At 44.7% G+C, this 9,472-nt stretch overlaps 1 pseudogene; it reads right to left on the reverse strand.

Moving 5' to 3' along the window:
* Window positions 1–3,756: 3,756 nt before the first annotated feature.
* Window positions 3,757–8,720, reverse strand: LOC130277519 (SWI/SNF-related matrix-associated actin-dependent regulator of chromatin subfamily A member 5-like; annotated as a pseudogene).
* Between the last annotated feature and the right edge of the window lie 752 nt (window positions 8,721–9,472).

Raw genomic sequence — 9,472 nt, forward strand, 5'->3', positions numbered from 1 at the left:
CCCCACGATCAGGAATCTTATCCCCTATCCTTTGGATAGGGGATAAGATGTCTAAGTGCCGGAGTACCCCTTTAATCCAGCAAGAATAGAAAAAAAACAGGGCAGAACATAATCAATAGCATAATCAACATAAAATAAAGCTATATTCCACTACATAGACACAATGTAGAGAGCACAGATGGAGGGGTGTGAGATGAGCACAAGACACCTACCAGCTTCTCATCATTCTAGAAATGTGCATTGTATCCTCAATCCAGGAGTTACACCCACTCACCTCTGTGACCTGTAACCTCTGGTCAGATATGCATAGTCTCTATTCTACCATGGGCCTTAAAGTGTACCCGTCAGATCCAACAAAAAATACGTTATTATTTAATATATCACTCAGTACCTAATCCTGACCATGTACATCTAATTTGTATGTGTCTAGCACCTTTATTTATTTTTTTATTACACTTTTAATTTAGCTCACTAGTCTGAATTCCTCTCAAAGGGAGGGGGCGTGGCCTCACTGTGCAGGTCCCGCCCCCTCCCTCAGTATGCCGTCTGCTCACATCTCCCCTAGCATTATCAAAAGGACAACTCCCAGCTTGTCCTCACTGACAGTAGCGGGACACAAGCTGACAGTGGGAGGAGCCCTGCGCTCACAGCTGTCAATCAAGGAGGTGTGTCCATGACGTAGGCGATGATGCATGGACACAGCAGGCAGTATGAAATACTGAAAATTTTCTAATGAAGAAAGCAATTGCAAAACCTTTTGGTTTTTGCATATTTTACAACATACAAAAACTTTTGGGTATCGGACAGTGCCCATTTAAAGGGATTTCTTTAAAAAAAAAGAACGGAAAAAATAAATAAATAAAAAACGGCACCACACTTATCATCAGGTTGTGTGTGGTATTGCAGCTAAGTTCCATTGAAGTAAGAGGAGCCAAGTTTTAAAGGGGTATTGCCAAGTTTTAAAGGGGTATTCTAGGAAAAAACTTTTTTCTTTTTATATCAACTGGCTCCAGAAAGTTAAACAGATTTGTAAATTCCTTTCATTAAAAAAATCTTAACCTTTCCAATAATTATCAGCTGCTGAAGTTGAGTTGTTCTTTTCTGTCTGGCAACAGTGCTCTCTGCTGACATCTCTGCTTGTCTCGGAAACTGCACACAGTAGGAGAGGTTTGCTATGGGGATTTGCTTCTACTCTGGACAGCTCCCGTGACAGGTGTCATCAGAGAGCACTTAGACAGAAAAGAACAACTCAAATTCATCCGCTCATAAGTACTGAAAGGATTAAGATTTTTTTTTTTTTTTACTAGAAGTAATTTACACATCTGTTTAACTTTCTGGAGCCAGTTTTTCTGGATAACCCCTTTAATACCACACACAACCTCAGGACAGATGTGGCGCTGTTTTTTTGGGGAAAAAAAATTAGCTCTGTTTTCCTATTTCCAGATAACCCTTTATGGCCCCTATTCCTGTCAGTAAATAAGGAGATTCTCTCCTTTCCTTAACGCCTTAGATCTCTCCAAATAAATTCTAAGTCATCTAGAAATGTCCAGAATTGGTTTGTTTAAAACCTTTTTCATCAAAAATTCCTTCTCTCCTACCATTTTGCTGCTGATGGGATGTAAGGAATCTAAATCTCTGGTCATACTGCCGCTCAGTAATGCTCTGCCTCGGCCAGGGGTCCGGCCGTCACGTACACAGCCGTCACGCCCCTTTCCATAGACGTGAATGGTGGGGGCGTGGTGTGATGTCACAATCACGGAAGCGCTTGGCTTCTGTGTCCGTAACGCCGTCCCGGAGATCATATTTCATCCCCTTTCCTTTGGATAGGCAATAACTAGAGATGAGCGAATTTACAGTAAATTCGATTTGTCACGGACTTCTCGGCTCGGCAGTTGATGACTTTTCCTGCATAAATTAGTTCAGCTTTCAGGTGCTCCTGTGGGCTGGAAAAGGTGGATACAGTCCTAGGACTGTATCCACCTAGGACTGTATCCACCTTTTCCAGCCCACCGGAGCACCTGAAAGCTGAATTAATTTATGCAGGATCAACTGCCGAGCCGAGAAGTTCGTGACTAATCGAATTTACTGTAAATTCGCTCATCTCTAGCAATAACCTGTTTAGGGGAGGAGTTCCCCTTTTAAGGAATGTTGTGCTGTTTCTTGTTTTGTACCAAAATGGCTCTCTTTTTGCTTAAAGGGGTACTCCGCTGCTCAGCGTTTGGAACAAACTGTTCCGAACGCTGGAGTCAGGAGCTCGTTATGCCATAGCCCCACCCCCTTCATGACGTCACGCCCAGCCCCACTCAATGCAAGTCTATGGGAGGGGGCGTGACATCCGTCACGCCCCCTCCCATAGACTTGCATTGAGAGGGTGGGGTGTGACATCATGAGGGGGCGGGGCTATGGTGTCACGAGCTCCCGGCTCCAGCGTTCGGACCAGTTTGTTCCAAACGCTGGGCAGCGGAGTACCCCTTTAAGATCATGGCACAAAATCATGTCAAAGGAGTCAATTACTGCAAAATGACCACTACCATTAATGGCCAGGAGCTCGTGCTTTTTGTCATATATCTACCGGGATACCAGCATCAAGAGTCATAAGGTCAATGCAAGGATTTCGGGTTTATTCACAATTCAGCAGATTTGAAGCAGGAATTTGTCAATAACAATAGGCTCCATACATGTGAATGGGGATGATTCTGTAGCACGCGTGTGGATTTCTGCAAGCAACCGGCGGATGGATGGGTTAGCAACAAATCTGCTTCACATGAACTCATCCTAAGGCCACGTTCACACGGGCGGATTTTTTGGGGGGGTTTCCCGCTGTGTATTTGAAAGGGGGCAGGCTCTTCACGGCTGTCCGCAGCAGATTTTCCGCGGCGGAATCTATGCTGCGGAAAATCCGACGCAAGTCCCATTGAAGTCAGTAGGGACTGTGGCGGATTTTCCACAGCGTAAATTCCGCCGCAGAAAATCTGCTGCGGGCAGCTGAGAAGAGCCTGCCCACTTTCAAATACGCAGCGGGAATCCCGCAAAAAATCCGCCCGTTTGAACGTACCCTAAGACCGCATTCACATTTTGATTTTTCGACACGTTCTGCATACACATCAGCAACTTATCCCAATGGGATGCCGACATACATGCATGTACAGGCAAAAGCCCTATTGAGTTCAATGGCCCCAGTGTAGTCAGTTAGTGACTACACGCAGGTAATTTTCGGAATATATGAGTTTTAGGGTCTGAGCCCAAACACTTACATGCCTGAAAAATGACCCGAATGTCACTGACCATGTTAGGTACACTCAAGTCAGAGAGGCCCGTGCCTGTACGTTCACATATATGTAATGTCGCCATCCCATTTCGACAGGTTGCGTATATGTGGAAAGTGTTGTCAAATTGAGATATGATACATTTCATAGATGCCATTGCCTGGCGGGCAATGGCACCTGGGTACTCCGGTGGGAAACTTTTTTTTTTTTTTTTTTTTTTTTTAAATCAATTGGTGCCAGAAAGTTAAACAGATTTGTAAATGACTTCCATTAAAAAATCTTAATCCTTCCAGTACTTATTAGCTGCTGAATACTGATATGGATTTTATCAGTTACCTTGTAAGGCTAGGTTCACAGTATGGAATCTTGGGGCAGAAAATTGCTGTTGCGCTTCCTCGGCCCCTGGCGTCTCCTTTTCTTTATAACGTTATCACCCACTAAAATGCTTACTTCATCCTGCTATTTGTACATGTTCCCCCACTGATTCTCCTCATACAATGTCACATCCTAACAATCCATTGCCATTATCTTTCCCTTTGGAACAACCATGGTTATGTACAGACATAGATCGAACAGTTATCAGAGAATATATCTTAGATACATCTATACGGGACCATCATATGTAAGCGTCTCTTTCCTCACTTATTTCCTGACATACACTCATAGGTTTTAAGGAAATGGGTGACAATTACAGAATCTGAACTAGGTACAACTTTACAAAAGATTCTTAATTGTATTCTTTACTGTATCTATGGTTAGGGAATCAGTACAGTCAGACAAGGACATACTTATATTGGCCCACCTTAGGCAGGTAGATGAAGTCTACTCATTGGGGAAGATTTATCAAAACCTGTCCAGAGGAAAAGTTCTCCAGTTGCCCATAGCAACCAATCAGATCGCCTCTTTCATTTTTTCACAGGCCTCTTTAAAAATGAAAGAAGCAAGCTGATTGGTTGCTATGGGCAACTGCACCACTTTTCCTCCTGTGCACAAGTTTTGGTAAATCTCCCCCATAGTCTCTGAAACAGGTAAGATGATTATGGAGTGTGTTGGTCAGGTACTTTTGTTTTACCTAGGTCAATAATGAAGTCTCTACAAACCTTCTTTCTGCATTGTTGAATCCTCAGGCCACCCAATGTACGGACATTACTACACACATAGCTCCCTTCTGCTTAGTGTATGGGGTCATATATGTTACCATGGGGTACAAGACTGTTGGCACACACAGTTTCTTACCAACTCTCCAGATGCCGTCTTTTTTTCCACCCCTTTCTAAGATACCATCAATATCTTCATCAGTGATTTCACTGTCCTTTGAAGCAAACACGTGGGTAGCACCATGTCTGATCATCTGAAGCATTTCATCTTTTACTAGCTTATTTAAGTTTTGGTCGACTAAGGCTGGGTTCACACTACGGTTTGTAACTACGGTTCCCATATACGGCTGGGAAGAGGGGTGGGCGGGGCTTAATTGCGGCGCCCGCACTCAGCCGTATTCGGGAACCGTAGTTAATGTATGTCTATGAGCCGACCGGAGTGAACCGCAGCCTCCGGTCGGCTGTTTTTTTCGGCCGTCTGCGGTTTTCCGACCGCAGGCAAAAACGTGGTCAACCACGTTTTTGCCTGCGGTCGGGAAACCGCATACGGCCGAAAACGCAGCCGACCGGAGGCTGCAGTTCACTCCGGTCGGCTCATAGACATGCATTAACTACGGTTCCCGAATACGGCTGAGTGCGGGCGCCGCGATTAAGCCCCGCCCACCCCTCCTCCCAGCCGTATACGGGAACCGTAGTTGCAAACCGTAGTGTGAACCCAGCCTAACCTTCCTTGCTGAATCACTATGGAATCCAAACAGAGTTTCGTTTCTGCTCTCTCCACAATACGTTCTTCAATTGCGTTGTCTGTTATGAATCTAAACACTCTTAGAGTTTTCGTCTGCCCAATTCTGTGTGCTCTGTCCATGGCTTGAAGATCTACTTGAGGGTTCCAGTCAGAATCATAAATGATGACAACATTATTCCAAGTCCACCAGCACGTGTGCTCAACATAAAAAGGAATATTGTACTGCCAGGAGCATTGAAAGCCAAGATGGATTCTTGTCAGTCATCATGTGGAGTTATTCCATCCAAGCGGCAATATTCATAGTTTTTCCACATGCAGTTATCTTCCAAAATTCTTGTCATCTGGCCGAAAATCAGCACACGAGAACCTTGCTCTTTTAGCTTAGGGAAAAGCTTTTCTAGCACAACCATTTTACCACTACAGTGGTCCCTCAACATACGATGGTAATCCGTTCCAAACGGACCATCGTTTGTTAAAACCATCGCATGTTGAGGGATCCGTGCAATGTAAAGTATAGGACAGTGGTCTACAACCTGCGGACCTCCAGATGTTGCAAAACTACAACACCCAGCATGCCCGGACAGCCGTTGGCTGTCCGGGCATGCTGGGTGTTGTAGTTTTGCAACATCTGGAGGTCCGCAGGTTGTAGACCACTGTTAGAGGAAGTTGTACTCACCTGTCCCTGCCGCTCCGGACCGTCACTGCTCGTCAACGCTGCCCGGGATGTCGCCGTCCATCGCTGTCGCCGCATCCCCGACGCTCCAGCAAGGCGATGGAGAACGCCGACGATGCAGGGGATCCCGGAGAGGACGCGCCGGAGCCCCGAGGACAGGTAAGTGATCGTCAGCGGACCACACGGGGCACGGTAAAGGGCTATCCGGTGGCAGCTGAAGCAGTCTGCGCTGCCGGATAGCCGTTTATGCGATGGCCCCGACATACAAAAGCATCGTATGTTGATGCTGCCTCTGAGAGGCCATCGTATGTAGAAATGATCGTATGTCGGGGCCATCGTAGGTCGAGGGGGTCACTGTATTTGTAACCAAGTGCATATCTGTGGTATATGGAGGGCCAGGCTCAGTACCATCGAAAAGGTAAGGATGATTACAACACTTGCTCAGCTGCATCAGAATGTTCAACAGCCTCATTTTATCAGTCTTCCCTGATGAGTTCAAAATGTCAATGGCCCTCATTTACTTAGAAAATCGGGTTGTAAGTCTATCTTGCTTTCTTACCCGACTGCTTTTTTCCCCTGGTATTTATTATTATGTCGCATCCTGTTTGTCGCACGTGGGTTTTGTAGGTTTTGGTTTCCAACTCCTCCTGAGTTGTCGGGAAAAAATCCACAACAATTCAACAAATTCGGGTTGGAAACCTTTATAAATACGTGGGAAAGCTCAGAAATGTCGGGTTACGCCCCTTTTTCGGGTTTGGGAGAATCCACATCGGGTCCGTCGGGAAAAAAATGTCGCATCGTGTCGCAGACTGGCGCACGATGTCTGCGACATGGCGCAGACAAAGATGCGCCAAAAAACACCCGACAAACACACTGTGTTTCATCAAAATCTTAGTAAACCATTCCCTCTGCATCTTACTCAGGCCGACATATTTTAACCTCCTTCTTTGAAGGAATACGCTTCTCCAAGGAAGAGGAAGGTGAAAGACGGGGCACCTCTGAACCCTGTCTTCGCTTTCACCTTCCTCTTCATTGGAGCCTCCACACACCCAGCGATGGGCACGGTGGGTGCGGGATTCTCTTTTTGGATTTAAGATATCTTTTTAGCTTTGTCCTATTTAGTCCGTGCACCTCCTTCACCATCCGATTATTTGTTGTGATTGCATACATTGGGACCCTCCATATTTGTTGTTACTGTGCCTCCCCTTGCCCTCTTTTTTTTTATTTGGGGTTTTGTTCATGTAAGTTATTCTGAAGGGGAGTTCCAGTTAGGAGGAGACGATTTGTAGTCTTAAATTCTATCACAATTTCAGACAGCTTAGATTTTTGGTTCTTGATTCTGTGAGCTTCATCAATAGCCAAGTATCGCCAGTTAAACTTCTTGAAAACAGACTTTTCCTTAAAGGGGTACTCCGGTGAAAACCTTTTTTCTTTTAAATCAACTGGTGCTAGAAAGTTAAACATATTTGTAAATTACTTCTATTAAAAAAAATCTTAATGCTTCCAGTACTTATTAGCTGCTGAATGCTACAGAGGAAATTCCTTTCTTTTTGGAACACTGATGACATCACGAGCACAGTGCTCTCTGCTAACATCTCTGTCCATTTTAGCAACCGTGCATAGCAGATGTAGGCTAAGGGCAGCATGGTGGCTCAGTGGTTAGCACTGCTGCCTTGCAGTTCTGGGGCCTTGGGTTCAAATCCCACTAAGGACAACAATAAATAAAGACTTATTATTATAATAACATCACCAGAGAGCCCTGTGCTCGTGATGTCATCAGACAGCATGCCAAAAAGAAAGGAATTTCCTCTGTAGTATTCAGCAGCTAATAAGTACAGGAAGGATTAAGATTTTTTTAATAGAAGTAATGTAAAAATCTGTTTAACTTTCCGGAGGCAGTTGATTTGAAAGAAAAAAGGTTTTCACCGGAGTACCCCTTTAATGAGCATTTCATATGAACTCACACAAAAATGAAGTCCCCTGGCAAAAGAACATCACTGACAAAAGCAGCTCTTTGATCCTTGTCTCCAATAAGACAAACTGCATGTAGGTAGGGGACCCATCTTTTGAATTCAGCCATCCAATTATGCAAGGTAGACTTGGTAATTAATACCAAATGTGGGCCAGGAATGTTCCTGAAGTGTTTCTTATACCCAAGAAGACTAATAGTCTGCAGAGTCTTGCCAAGACCCATTTCATCAGCCAGGATACCATTGATGCCATTCTCATACAATGATATGAGCCAGTTCAAGCCTCTGATCTGATAATTTACCACCTTTCACATATGATGGTGACGTTTCAAATCGGGTGCAAACATTAGTAGACTTTGAGTTTTCAGTTAAAAGTTCTTCATCGTCTTCTTTTTGGAACACAGAGCTCTCTGCTGACATAACGAGCACAGTGCTCTCTGCTGACATCATGACCACAGTGCTCTTTGCTGACATCTCTGTCCATTTTAGGAACTGTCCAGAGCAGCATATGTTTGCTATGGGGATTTTCTCCTACTCTGGACAGTTCTTAAAATGGACAGAGATGTCAGCAGAGAGCACTGTGTTCGTGATGTCAGTAGAGAGCTCTGTGTTCCAAAAAGAAAAAAATTTCCTCTGTAGTATTCAGCAGCTAATAAGTACTGGAAGGATTAAGATTTTTTAATAGAAGTCATTTACAAATCCGTTTAACTTTTTGGCACCAGTTGATTTAAAAAAAATAAAAATAAAAAAAAAGTTTTCCACTAGAGTACCTCTTTAAAGAAGGGCCCCACCTCTGGTACCTGCATTTATTTTATAATCTACGATCCCTAGTCCCCCTTCTGCCTAGGTGAACTGTTAACCTGGAGGTTTTAAGCAGCTCCCATTAAAGTGGTACTCTGATATCAGGTATAAAAAAATCAATAAAAGCGTATAGCATTGCCAACCCACCTTCCCCCGATCGGAATCCATTAAAAATACATTTGTTTCAGGGGTTTTAGTCCTGTACTTCCTGGTTAAGCAGTAGCATTCCCAGAATGCATTGCTTTTCCTCCGGTCTTCATCACAGCCATCCCACCCTGCCTACTCCTCTCCCGCAGAGCAAAGCTGCTGCAGAACATCTTTTACTGCAGACTATCCCACAATGAGGTTGCAGTACCTGCTGTATTCATTCCTTGTCTGCTCCTCTGTCTGTGGCATTTTTCAGCACAAGGTAGCATGCTGTAAACAAATCTTATTGTTCTCTAAAGCTAGGGAGACAACACCACACTAACATTGATGGGACTACACAATGTCCTGTCAGGAGAGAGGGAGGAGCCATTGAGCTGCTGAGACAACACCACACTGACAATGAGAAGACTACACAACTTCCTGGCAAGAGAGGGGAAGGAGCTGGGAGCTGCTGAGACGACACCACACTGTCAATGAGAGGAATACACATCTTCGTGTCAGGAAAGAGGAAGGAGCTAGAGACAACACCACACTGGCAATAATAGGACGACACGGGAGCTGCTGAGACCACGCCACACTGACAATGAGAAAACTACATGACTTCCTGTCAGATGAGGGGCAGGAGCCAAGACCTGCTGAGACAACAACACACTTAAAGGAGTAGTGCAGCAAAAAAATAACTTATCCCCTATCCTTTGGATAGGGGATAGGTTATAGATCGCGGGGGTATGACTGCTGAGACCCCCCGCGATCTCCTGAACAGGCCCCCAACA

The sequence above is a fragment of the Hyla sarda genome, chromosome 6 (assembly GCF_029499605.1).
Source record: "Hyla sarda isolate aHylSar1 chromosome 6, aHylSar1.hap1, whole genome shotgun sequence".
NCBI classification, from domain to species: Eukaryota; Metazoa; Chordata; class Amphibia; order Anura; family Hylidae; genus Hyla; species Hyla sarda.